This window comes from Trachypithecus francoisi, unplaced genomic scaffold (assembly GCF_009764315.1).
Source record: "Trachypithecus francoisi isolate TF-2019V2 unplaced genomic scaffold, Tfra_2.0 Lachesis_group7, whole genome shotgun sequence".
Lineage (NCBI taxonomy): Eukaryota > Metazoa > Chordata > Mammalia > Primates > Cercopithecidae > Trachypithecus > Trachypithecus francoisi.
The window spans coordinates 64,547,226-64,558,963 of NW_022681472.1; positions in this window are offsets into that span (position 1 = coordinate 64,547,226).

Below are 11,738 nucleotides of genomic sequence, written 5' to 3' on the forward strand. Positions count from 1 at the left end.
TATAGTAATTTGTAATTAGAACCCATACTATTATAACATATGTCTTTTAATTTTATATCTTATAAAATCTCTTAAAGATCCCTTTATAATCATCTCATCCTTAATGTATTCTGTATTCTTGTGAGCTAGGCATTATTTTCCACTTAAAACGAAGTTTCAGAGAATTAGAAAAATTTTAAAAATTGCCCAAGATCTCTTAGAAATTTTGAGAGAATAACAAGATCAGAACATAACATTCCAAATTATTTGTCTTTATGCCACAAAATCATGTTGAATTTTCCCAAATATTTAAAAAATAATAAACAAAAACCCCAAATAATTTGAGAATGCCAAAAAGAAAAAAAAGAAGCAACAACATTGGGACTATTGTAAACTATTGTAATTGTGCATATCTGACAAGGACTCATGAATTCCTCTTAGATATAAAAGTAGAGAAGTCAATTTCTTCCAAAATTGTGACAATAATTGACTGAAGACTATTATAAATAAGTTTAAAAAGCAGAATAAGCAATAAGATCAAGTATATAATCAGTGGATAAATATGGTAAAGACTAATTACAATATTCCTATGAAATCAATGAAGGAGAGAGAGCTACACACACACACACACACACACACACACACCCCAGACAAACACATAAAAATTTATTCCAATTATTTTCTATCAGTGGAGCTCATTATTTCTGGTTTTGATTGGCTCTCAGTTTACTTCTTTTAGATAAGAATACTATTTAAATCTAGTTTATATGAAATTCTTTCTCTTTAACAAAATATTAAAAGAACGAAAACAAGTGAGCAGATATAAAGTTGGCCTCAGATTTCTCATCTATAGAATTTGGATAACAGAACCCATGTAACAGAGTTGTGAAGGTTAAATAAAACAATGTACAGAAGCATCTGGCATAGTGCTTCAAGACATTTTAAAGACAAACTCTAATACCAATGCATTTGCTTAGTTCTCTGTCCTGTTCTCCCATTTAGGAAAATATCTTAATGGACATATCAAGATTTTTAAGGTATGCAAGGTCCTGAGGCATAGTCTGGAGAGAGAAAATTGAGCTGGGGAAAACTGCAAAGTTGCTCTGCATAATATATTATGGGAACTTTCAATTGATTGGGCATGGGGGCACAGACTGGGGGTTTAGAGGTCTTGGACAGGGAGGAGAGGAATGTAATAGAAGAAGAAAACACAGTGAGAAATACCCAAAGATGGAAAGACAGCTCAGTTTAAAACAATCTTCTAGTGATTAATTTTACTTTTTTTGCCATCTATGTTGGGCATATTTCCCTCCCCAAATGTTTTGTTTAATAAAAAGTTGGCTACTCACCCAACGGTCTTTTGTTAGTGGAGCTTTGGGAAATTAACAGGGGGTTAAGGATACAGACAAAGAAAGGTCACAGAGGCAAGGCAGTAAATAGGGATTGGGACTGGGAGTGAAAGACGACTGGATCCTGAAGCCTCTCCGAGGCCCCCACCATCCCAAGGAATACCTGGGAAATTGTGGAGGGCTCTAAATTAATTTCCCAGTGTATACAGAACAAGGAGCTAAATATATCTGTTTGCTTACCATACAAGGCTGGCAAATTTGGACTTCTCAAGATGAACATCATTAACGTTTCTTTCCTTTAGTTAAAATAATTTAAAGCATGAATAGTTAGAAGGGATGACAGCTAGCCATAAGTGCTTCTCTAAACAATGACACATAATGAGTAAGTTTTCATGGCATGGGGGTAAGAAATATAAACATTTAGAAATTTTAATGTTTTATACGACTTTTCACAAGCATTAGCTCATGTAATTGTCACAAAATCTCTGAGACTATGGAATCCCTTTTTATTTTTAATAAGAGAAACAGACTTGGATATGCTAAGAAATTTGCCCAAAGGATCATAGTGAGAATAGGCTTTCTGCTGTACTACAAACAAACACAAACCTTAGTGGGGTGGAGACAGGACAAATCTGACCTAATTTAAATTTTGCCCATACTCTTTCTGAATAGACAAATCAACTTAAAAACTTTCTACATTCCTAGTATTATTGCAGCTGTCATTTCAAGACATTCATGAGTGTGATTTGGGTAATCTAAACCCAGAACATTTTTAAAATTTGCCAAAAGTTAATGTGCATCCTAAAAGAGGTTACCCTCCAGCATGATTGTTTTATCAATATTTTTATGAGGAGATATTCTACATTCCCTTCCATCTCCATTCTTTCATTTTCCATTATAGTTTAATAAGAAAGCTAATTCTTTCAATAATCCCAGTCTATAAAGAGAAAATCTTTAAGCTAAAGTGAAATAAAAGCTAGTCTGTAAATATATCATCTTATTATCAAAGTACTGATGGAAATACGGGTCTAAACACAAATGAGGCAGAAATTTAATGCCATTTAAAAGCAAATACTCTGGGGAAGGCCAAAAGAAATTGGACTTAAGAATTGAAACATTAGAGAACCATTACAGAGATAAGAGACAATTACAGTTTATGTTATATGTTCATGTTAGAGATATATTGGCTTGTGCATTCAAAAGTCTATACATGAATAAGTGGCTATTATGTGGCTCTGTATCATATCTTTAATATTTGGTTTTCTTATAACTACCCATTGGAAGCACATAGGAAATCAGTTTGGGTACCATATTTCTATTTCCCAAGTATGCAGTTACTCCCCCACTACCCTCACAATTGGCAGTGATTTCTGTTTATACGGTTGGTGTTGAAAAAGCCAACTTTTCCTTGCTTTCTGGTTTCTGTTCATAAGCAAAATGAAAATCTATTGATTAAACACTGGTGGAGGCAGTTTGTCAGCCTGTTTGTCAGCCTTCTCTTGAAATTGTATTTGAAATAACATATGAGTTTATGTTAAATCAATAGCTATTTTGCTTACAAGCTGGATGTGTAAAAGGTTCTCTGTACCTGTGCTTCGCTAAGATTTAGTGCTACTGAATACAAGGCACTCTTATATATCATGCCAGAAAGTTATGTAACAATGGAGCCCCCAAATCTGGGTGATCACAGCAACATGTTAGCAATAATGCTAACCTTTCTATATACCTTGGCATCATTGTTGATAAATGAAGATAATGATAGTGTATACCTCATGATGACTCAATCAACATTTGTTATTTATTGTTTCTGGTTTCTTTTCAGCATAATTGTTTCATGATGAATGTATTTACTAAGATGTTTTTAGCTGCAAGTGGCAGGCCAAATTGGAGTGATCCAAACACACAGAACTTTGTTCTCTCACTTCACAAGAAATCTGGAGATAGGCAGCTCCCTCAGAGGCTCAATGATGTCAAAGTGTTTGTTAATAAATGTTTCTGGAATTATTTTGCTTCCTGTGCTCCCAAGCCCTATCCATGATCATAAGTTGGCTACAGCATTACTTGAGAGTATTCAGAGTGGAAAGGAAGAAGGCAGGAAGAAAAGAGATTTTCTTTCCCCAAGGAGTAGAGTATCTCCTTAGGTCTCATTTTCCTGGACTGGGTTGCATTCAAATCTGTAGACCAATAAAGAATGAGATCCCTGTGACTAATGGAGAGTAGTAAGAATTTATTCCCTGGGCCTGGGGTTAGGAGATTACTACCCAAACAAAATTGTGGTGTTGTTCGTAAGGCAGAAGAGTAGAAAGGCATTGGCAAGGCAAACCACAGGGTGACTGAGTGTTTCCTTCTAAGGCTCCTTGTGGTTAAGCTTGATTAACACTGTAGAGTTAAATTATTACTGACCTATTAGTTTTTGTTATTTCAATATGTAGCAAAAGGAAGGCAGGATTCATTATTTGTTTTTGGCTTCTAAACAACAAAATAACAAGTCTATGAAGTTATATGAGGAAATTCAATGTGTGTAAGTAGACCTTCTTTGCAGGGTGGGGTGGTTTGTTCATTTTTCCTGATTTATCCAGATAAATGTTTTCATTGCTAACTATATTCTATATATTTATCCATGGTCTCTTCACATAAATACAGATTTGTTTTTTTTTTTAAATAGATTGAACAATAATTCCTGTCTAGAAGATACCTTCCAAGTATCTTATTTTTGAAGTTCTACATACAGCTGATCGCCAAGAGAATTACTTGGCAGTCAATGTTAAATGGATAAAAATGTAAGTGGAAATTATATGTAAAACAACTGAACAGAAAACCATATGCATTTGGAAACAATGCAATTATTTGATCTGAGAACTTGCTTATTTAGTTTAAACATTCAAGGAATTTGATTACTTTACATTGTGAATAGTTAAATACGAAAATGCCATTCACAGTGTAAATATCATTTCTTAGGTTTGTTTTCAGGTTTTGTATTTATTTTATTTTTGTTTTCTACAAGGCAAGATTGTGACATCAGCACCATTCTTTCTCCTTTACTCACTGCTGCCTTTAGTATAATGCACACCAGAAGGCTCCCCCTATGCCAATCATTTCTAAGGTATCATAGTAGCTGGGAGTTATACAAGTATTCATAAGAACACCACATGAGCATTTGCTCATTTTATCCCCTTGTGACTGTTCAAGCCCCATTTCGGTAATAATATGTTACAATATTTTATAAATTGTACATAATAATATATTACATCTAAAGACACAAGAATATTCTGATAAAGAATTGAAAAATATTTGGGATGTGTCAATCAACATAGAAATGGAATCAAGTTCCTTTAAAAAAGACTAAATTTCTGGTCTGAAAGTTGGTAAACTAAGAATGCTTTATTCCTATAAAAGGTTTCACAAATGATTTCTAACATACTGTAAAGATTTTTTTTCAGCACTTTAAGGAGGTTTTATTAAGTGCCTGCAGTTTGTGTTCAAAGAAACTTTGATGAACTGGGTGACTTATATGAAGAGGCTATGTAAGTCACTCACATGAAATGATATTGGTAAGAAAATGTATACATTTGACATCCAGGCAATATTTTCTTTTTAGGAGATTTTCAGGTCCAAAATACCTCTGCTAAAAATTAAACCAAAAGCCATGAATAAATAATCTTCAATCCAAGGCTTCATTTCTGATGAGGAGAGAATAGAAAAATACATCATGGCCATCAGTCCTGAGAGGTGTGGTGACTATATTCAGAAATTGTCATCTGGGGTCTCCTAGCTTTAATTGGCCTCCTGGGGCACATAGAATGTTGTGTGTTTGTCACACTTATAGAGATCTTGGCACAAACTATTTTCAGCTGTTTGGAAACTTAACATACAATAGAAACGGCCTGCTGAGTCTGGCATTTGCTGACACAGCCTTGAACTCAATGGAAAAGTCTGGCTTCTTTTTTGAGGTTCTCACCGTGATGGATCTGCAGACTGTAAAGTATACAAGAAGCTAAGAATCTCCCTTAGCATAGCCAAAGCTCTTCCCCACAGAGACTCTAGGGAGTCTTGGCTAGTACACTCTTTCTGCAGGGCCCTGGAATATTTTCACCTTCTCCACTTGAATATTAGTCTCCACAAGAAACGATTTTACAGCATTTTGCCTAAATTTGCCAACAGAGATTATGCAGAGGTGGCAGGGTGGTAACCTGAGGGCTGAATCTAGTGCATAGGCATTTGCCTTTGTTTGCTTGTTTGGCTCTTCATAGCATTTTGCTTTGCTTTGTTTCATTAATTTGAGTTAACTGCCAGCTTTTAAAATTAGGACATTTCACATTTAAAAAATAAATTCCAGATTACTGATTTCTCTAGCAACACAAGGTCTGAGTTCCTGCTTGGCAACAGGTAACTAGGGCTGGGTAGCAGCTGCCCTAGTTTGGAGGGGATATGGGTCTCAAGTGCCAGAGACCCATTGGAGGGCCTCTTGCCTTTACATTCCCTGACTGGCTGTACTAGATACTTGAATTAGCAATAAACATGCCTTTAAAATACAAATAGAACATGCCTTAAAATACATTTCAAACATAAGGAGCAATAAAGAATAATATTGCGTACAACATCACCACCTCTTAGCTTGCTTAAGTGGTAACATACTTTTTTTTAAAAGAAGTGAAACATTATATATACATTAATTCTTCCTGTTTATCCTCCCCAAATCTCAATCATCTTTCTCCAACCATACACATGACTACCATTCTGATTTTGGTCTTTATCATTCCCATGCATGCTTTTTTTCTTACTTCTACTTTTGTCTCCATATAAATGACTTTTTAAAAATGTAAATAAGGTCACAACTCCTTGTTTAACATTCTTCAATGACATTCTGCTGTGCTTTATAACAAAATCAGAGCAGAATTTCCAGTCTCAGATCTTACCACTCTCCGCTTCCTCTGTGGCTTATCAAAGCTGGGGGTTTCACCTCTATTAAGAATCCTCCCTGACCACTTTATCTAAAATAGTCCTTCCATTATGACTTGCCTTCCTATTTCCAATTACACTGTAAAACATCACCCTGTTCGTTATTGACTTTGGTGTGATTCACACATCACACTGTGCAATCATATTATTTATTTATTTTGTTTCTTCAACTTGAACATAAACTCGATGAAGGCAGAGTGCTTCTCTGTCTTGATCATGCTAGTATCTCCAACTTAAACTAGTGCCTACCATACTGTTGGTGTTAATAAATACTTTTTGAGTGAATAGATAAAAAATAGTTCTTCCTTCTTCTTCCCTGTAATTATCCTATGTGTAGGCTCTGCACTCTCTGATTCCACCTTGACTCCAAGGAAGAAAATTATTAGATATTGGAAAATCAGTCAAGAACAAAGTTCAAATTTTTCTAGACAGCTATTTAAAATATGTATAATTCCTCCAAAATTTTAGGAAGATAAGCGAATGCCTTCCCACTGAATGAGCAGCTTTCTAGGTGAGCTAACCCACAGGTTCTAGTCTAACTATAGTAGTCCATTTCTACACTGCTATAAAGAAATACCTGAGACTGGGTAATTTATATATAAAAAAAAGACATTTAATTGACTCATAGTTTTGCATGGCTGGGGAGGCATCAGGAAACTTACAATCATGGCAGAAGGTGAAGGGGAAGCAAGACACGTTTTACATGGTGGTAGGAGAGAGAGAATAAGCGAAGGGCAAACTGCCCCTTTTAAACCATCAGCTCTTGTGATAATTCACTCAATATCACAAGAACAGCATAGGGGAAACCGCCCACATCATCCAATCGCCTTCCCCTAGATCCTTCCCTCCTACACATGGGGATTACAATATGAGATAAAATTTGGGTGGGGACACAAAGCCAAACCATATTACTAACTAAGTTCTCTAGAGTTAATATAGCTTCTTGGCTGTAGAACTATGCTCCTTATGGTGGTGCCATCCCCATTCCTACTATACTGTATGTTCCTTAAAGTCAGGGACTCTGTTCTATTCATTGCTATATTCCTGTTGTTGAGCACAGTACCTGGCACATGGTAGGTGCTGATTAAATGTTGATTAACAGAACCCAGTCTGTGGTTTCTTACCTAGGGACTCCTCTTAAAAAAAAAAAAAATCACAATCCCTTGAGCCCCCACTGCAGTTGTCCCCCTCCCTTCTCGCTTTCATTGTCATCACTTCCATTACTCTCTGCTTCAACTGCCGCCTCAGAGGTTAAATATCTGGGTTACTCCAGGCAAGCAAGGTATTCATATGGGATAAATATTCTCTCTATAAGTTAATGTCCCTCAAGACATTTATTTTCTTTACCCGTGTTTCAGCATTCCCAATCTCTGAGACAAATCTTTTAACCTAAACATTGCCTCACAGCTGGCAGATCGTCTCCAGACCCACTGAACTCCAGCTCACTGTGAAAGCCAATAATTCACTGGCCTAAAATATGAGCAGCAGGGCAGAAGGCTGCCCCTCTGCTGCTGCAAGGAAATTTTATTTGAGAAACTCTAATTCTTAGTGATATATTTACTATATTACCACTTTTTTCTTAACTTTATTGCCTCAACAGTAAAACTAAAACCGACCTTAAGTATTCAAATAGAGCAAGTCAGAAAAAAAAAAAAAAGTCAAATGGACAATGTAGGGGCTGTGCTATGCATTTGTCTTACCCTCAAAAATCTAAGTCCTACGAGAAAAAAATAAACAGAAAAAAATAGTTACTCTTGTCAATAAAATAGATGCCAATTTCTGATACAGAGTGACAGTTCAGGGAGAAAAGATAAAAGCAAACTTGGAACTTTTAGAAAAATTTTTGAAAGAGAGGAAGAATGAGATTTTCAGATCAATATGAAGCTAGAGCAACGCCAACATAACATGGGATTAGTATCAGTGTATTAACAGCTGCATGGTGAGGTTGGCTTCTCACACTGTTATCCAGTTGGCATTTATTTTGAATGCAGTAAACAGGAACGGTGGGAGCGTGGAGCATGGGTGGGACTGCGTTAAGTGTCAGACAGAATAATCTGTGAGATGAATGTGGCTCAAATGTTATGTCTTACAAATGCTGAACTTAAGTGCAAGAAGAAACATGCTGCACTCAAGAGTTCAGTCCCGGGGACTGAGGCTGACTCACAGCAGAGCTAAACGAAGCTTCAGTTCTAGGTTCCCTTCTTTTACACAGGTCCCTTCCAAGGACCAGTATCTAATTTGTATACATTATCGTTTTTCTTTCCAAATGCCGCCCCCGACCCCCGCCACCAAATTGTACAAGTTTCAAACTCTGAAACACCTACATTTCCCCCTGCCAGACAAATTTTTAAGGAGTTTCCAAAAGATGTTGATAACATTATAAAGACATACAGTTTTTAAAAAGTATGTAAAGAACTGTAGTCTGGGTGCAGTGGCTCACACCTGTAATCTCAGCACCTTGGGATTGCTTGAGTCCAGGAGTTCGAGATCAGCCTGGGCAATGTGGTGAAATCCTGTCTCTACAATAAATACAAAAAACAAGCCAGGTGTGGTTGTGCACAGCTGTAGTGCCAGTTAGCCAGGAGGCTGAGGTGGGAGGATCACCTGAGTCCGGGAGGTCATGGCTGCAGTGGGCCAAGATTAGACTGCACTCCAGCCTAGCCAGAGATGGAGACCCTGTCTCAAAACAAACAAACAAACAAACAAACAAAAAAACAAAACTGCAGTTCTGAAAAATAAAAATGAATGAATAAATAAATATGTAAACTGTATCACTTGATATTTAATTGGAGGCAAATTTTCATAACCCCTAATCAAGAGGTTCAAGATGCTATCTCTTTCCTTAAAGATAGTATTGGGTAATTTAGGAATCAAGACATAGGTACATAAAAATAACTATTGTCTTACTATTGAGGAATGGGAGGTATTCTTTTAGAAAATACTTATTAACTGTGTCTTTTTTCCAGGCACTGCTCTAGGCCTCGGAGATCCAATAGTTAATAAAACAAAATAATCAGCCTTCATGGAGCCTATAGTCGAATGAGAAAGAAATTGAAAAAGTAAATAAATGAATAAATTAAATATTTAAAAGTTATAAAAAGTTCTGTTAAAAAAAAAAGCTATCAAGTTGCTAAGACAGAGATTAAAGAAGAAACCTCTTTTACCTTGGGCAGTAGTCAAAATTTGCGAAGGTAATACACTTGAAGGAAGAGATAGCCATGAAAAGAGATGAAAGGAAGTATGTTCTGGGCAGATGTGTAAAGACCTGAGGTGAGAAACAGCTTAACATTCTTGAGCAACAGAGGAAGCCAATGTGGGTAACTACAGTAAGTGGCCAGACACACGAGATGAAGCAAGCAAAAGATCCTTGGTATGTTCTGCTTGCAAATGGAGATTTTTGAGTATTTGCTGCATTACATCTCTTCCTCAACCTGGGAAGTGATGGAATTGAAAAGCTAATTTTTGTTCTTAGAACATAGTAATACAAGTAATACAAGATCCAACCACTGCATCCTGAGAGGTAGTTTATAAAAGTTACAGTAAAGGAAGAAAAATTAAGTATGTGTTGTTCTATAAAATTCTTATATCCCCTTTTCTGTCACATATATATGTATGTACGTGTGTGTATACACATATGTATAATATATATACCTGTTGATTTGTGTTTCTATCAAGTTAGAAGATGGTGAAAGCCTACCTCTCAAAGTCCCAAATAAGTAACATTGTCATTGGATGTCAACAGTATCATTCATATGGGTCATAAAAGAATGGGTAAGGCTGTACTCCACTCCCACCATTGGAAGAAATGAGCAACCATGTTCTTAGACTTAATTATACATGAATCTTTTTTTATTTAAAAAATTATTTTTTAAATTAAACAATAATTGTACATATTCATGGGGTATGTAGTGATGTTTTGCACATATAATGTATAGTAATTAGATAAGGATAATTAGCATATCCATCACCTCAAACATTTATTTCTTTGCATTGGCAACATTCAATATCCTCCTTCTAGTTATTTGAAACTATATAATAAATTACTGTCTACAAACATACCACCCTGAATGTGCCCAATCTAATGCATCTTGTTTTTTTCTTTTTTTTTTTTTTTTGAGACAGAGTCTCGCTCTCTCACCCAGGCTGGTGTGCAGTGTTGCGATCTCAGCTCACTGCAACCTCTGCCTCCTGAGTTCAAGTGATTTTCGTGTCTCAGCCTCCCTGAGTAGCTGGGATTATAGGTTTGTGCCTCCATACCCAGCTAATTTTTGTATTTTTAGTAGAGACGAGGTTTCACCATGTTGGCCATACTCGTCTCAAATTCCTGACCTCAAGTGATCCGCCCGCCTTGGCCTCCCAAAGTGCTGGGATTACAGGCATGAGCCACTGTGCCTGGCCTGATGGATCTTATTTAATCTCCCTGTCTTCAGTTAGGGGAGAAGAGGGATAAGAACAGCAAGTACAATTGTCCAGAATTCTGAAATTAAAAAAGAAATACTATCAGCTGAGGCCTGAGGAACCGTGTGGGTAAAATTTCATTATTACTCAATATTAACTTGGATAAAAATAATAAAAGGAATTTTACTGAAAACCTTTTGGCTGGCTTCTTTCTCTTGGAATTCTCTATCTCCATTTTGCTTCTTAATGAAAGAATCAGTTAATTCCAGCTCAATAATAAAGAGGTAGGCAGGGGCTTGATAATACCTGGTTTTGAAGCCAATGGCATGGAGAATGGATTTTGATTTAAATGCAGTCAAAAGTCACTGAAAAGTCTTAGCTTGGAAAATTACTTGGTTCGATTTATGTTTTAAGAAGTTGTACATTTTAAGAAATAGCACAGGCAATAAGTTATATAAAGGGAGGTTAGTGTGTGCTGATTATAGAGACGAGTGGAGATAAAACTGGGCCCTTAAACAATAAGTGGATGACAGGAGAGAGATTAAGAGAGGGTATTCATAGTAAGAGCAATGAAATGAGAAAAGGCTTTGAGATGGGCTAGGTTGGAAGAAAGTAGGGAATATACCTGCCTGACTGAGGTACATTAAGTTCTGATCAAATTGTAGTTAGAATCTGTTTATCAGACTAGGAACATTTAGGTAACAGGAGACAAGAAATTTCATATGTGTAATATAATGGAAGTAAAGCTTCAGAGACACGAATTTAATGGAAATGTGAAAAAAGACTTCTTTACAAAGTGGAGAAGGAACTTAAAAATTATAAGAAATAAGAAAAATCAGAGCAACAAAATAAAGCCTGAGGTAAAATATACATTTCCTTTCTTATTTCCAGTTAAAACCTAAAGAAGTTTGGCAAAAGCTGTGTTATTCTTTCAGAGGCTGACCGGTGGAAACAGAGAAGCGAGATCAGGATAAATGCAGCTGGGGCTAAGACTAGCTGAAAGATGGTTCCCAAAGGAAGGTGGCATGAATCAAAATTACACTGAACTTGGCG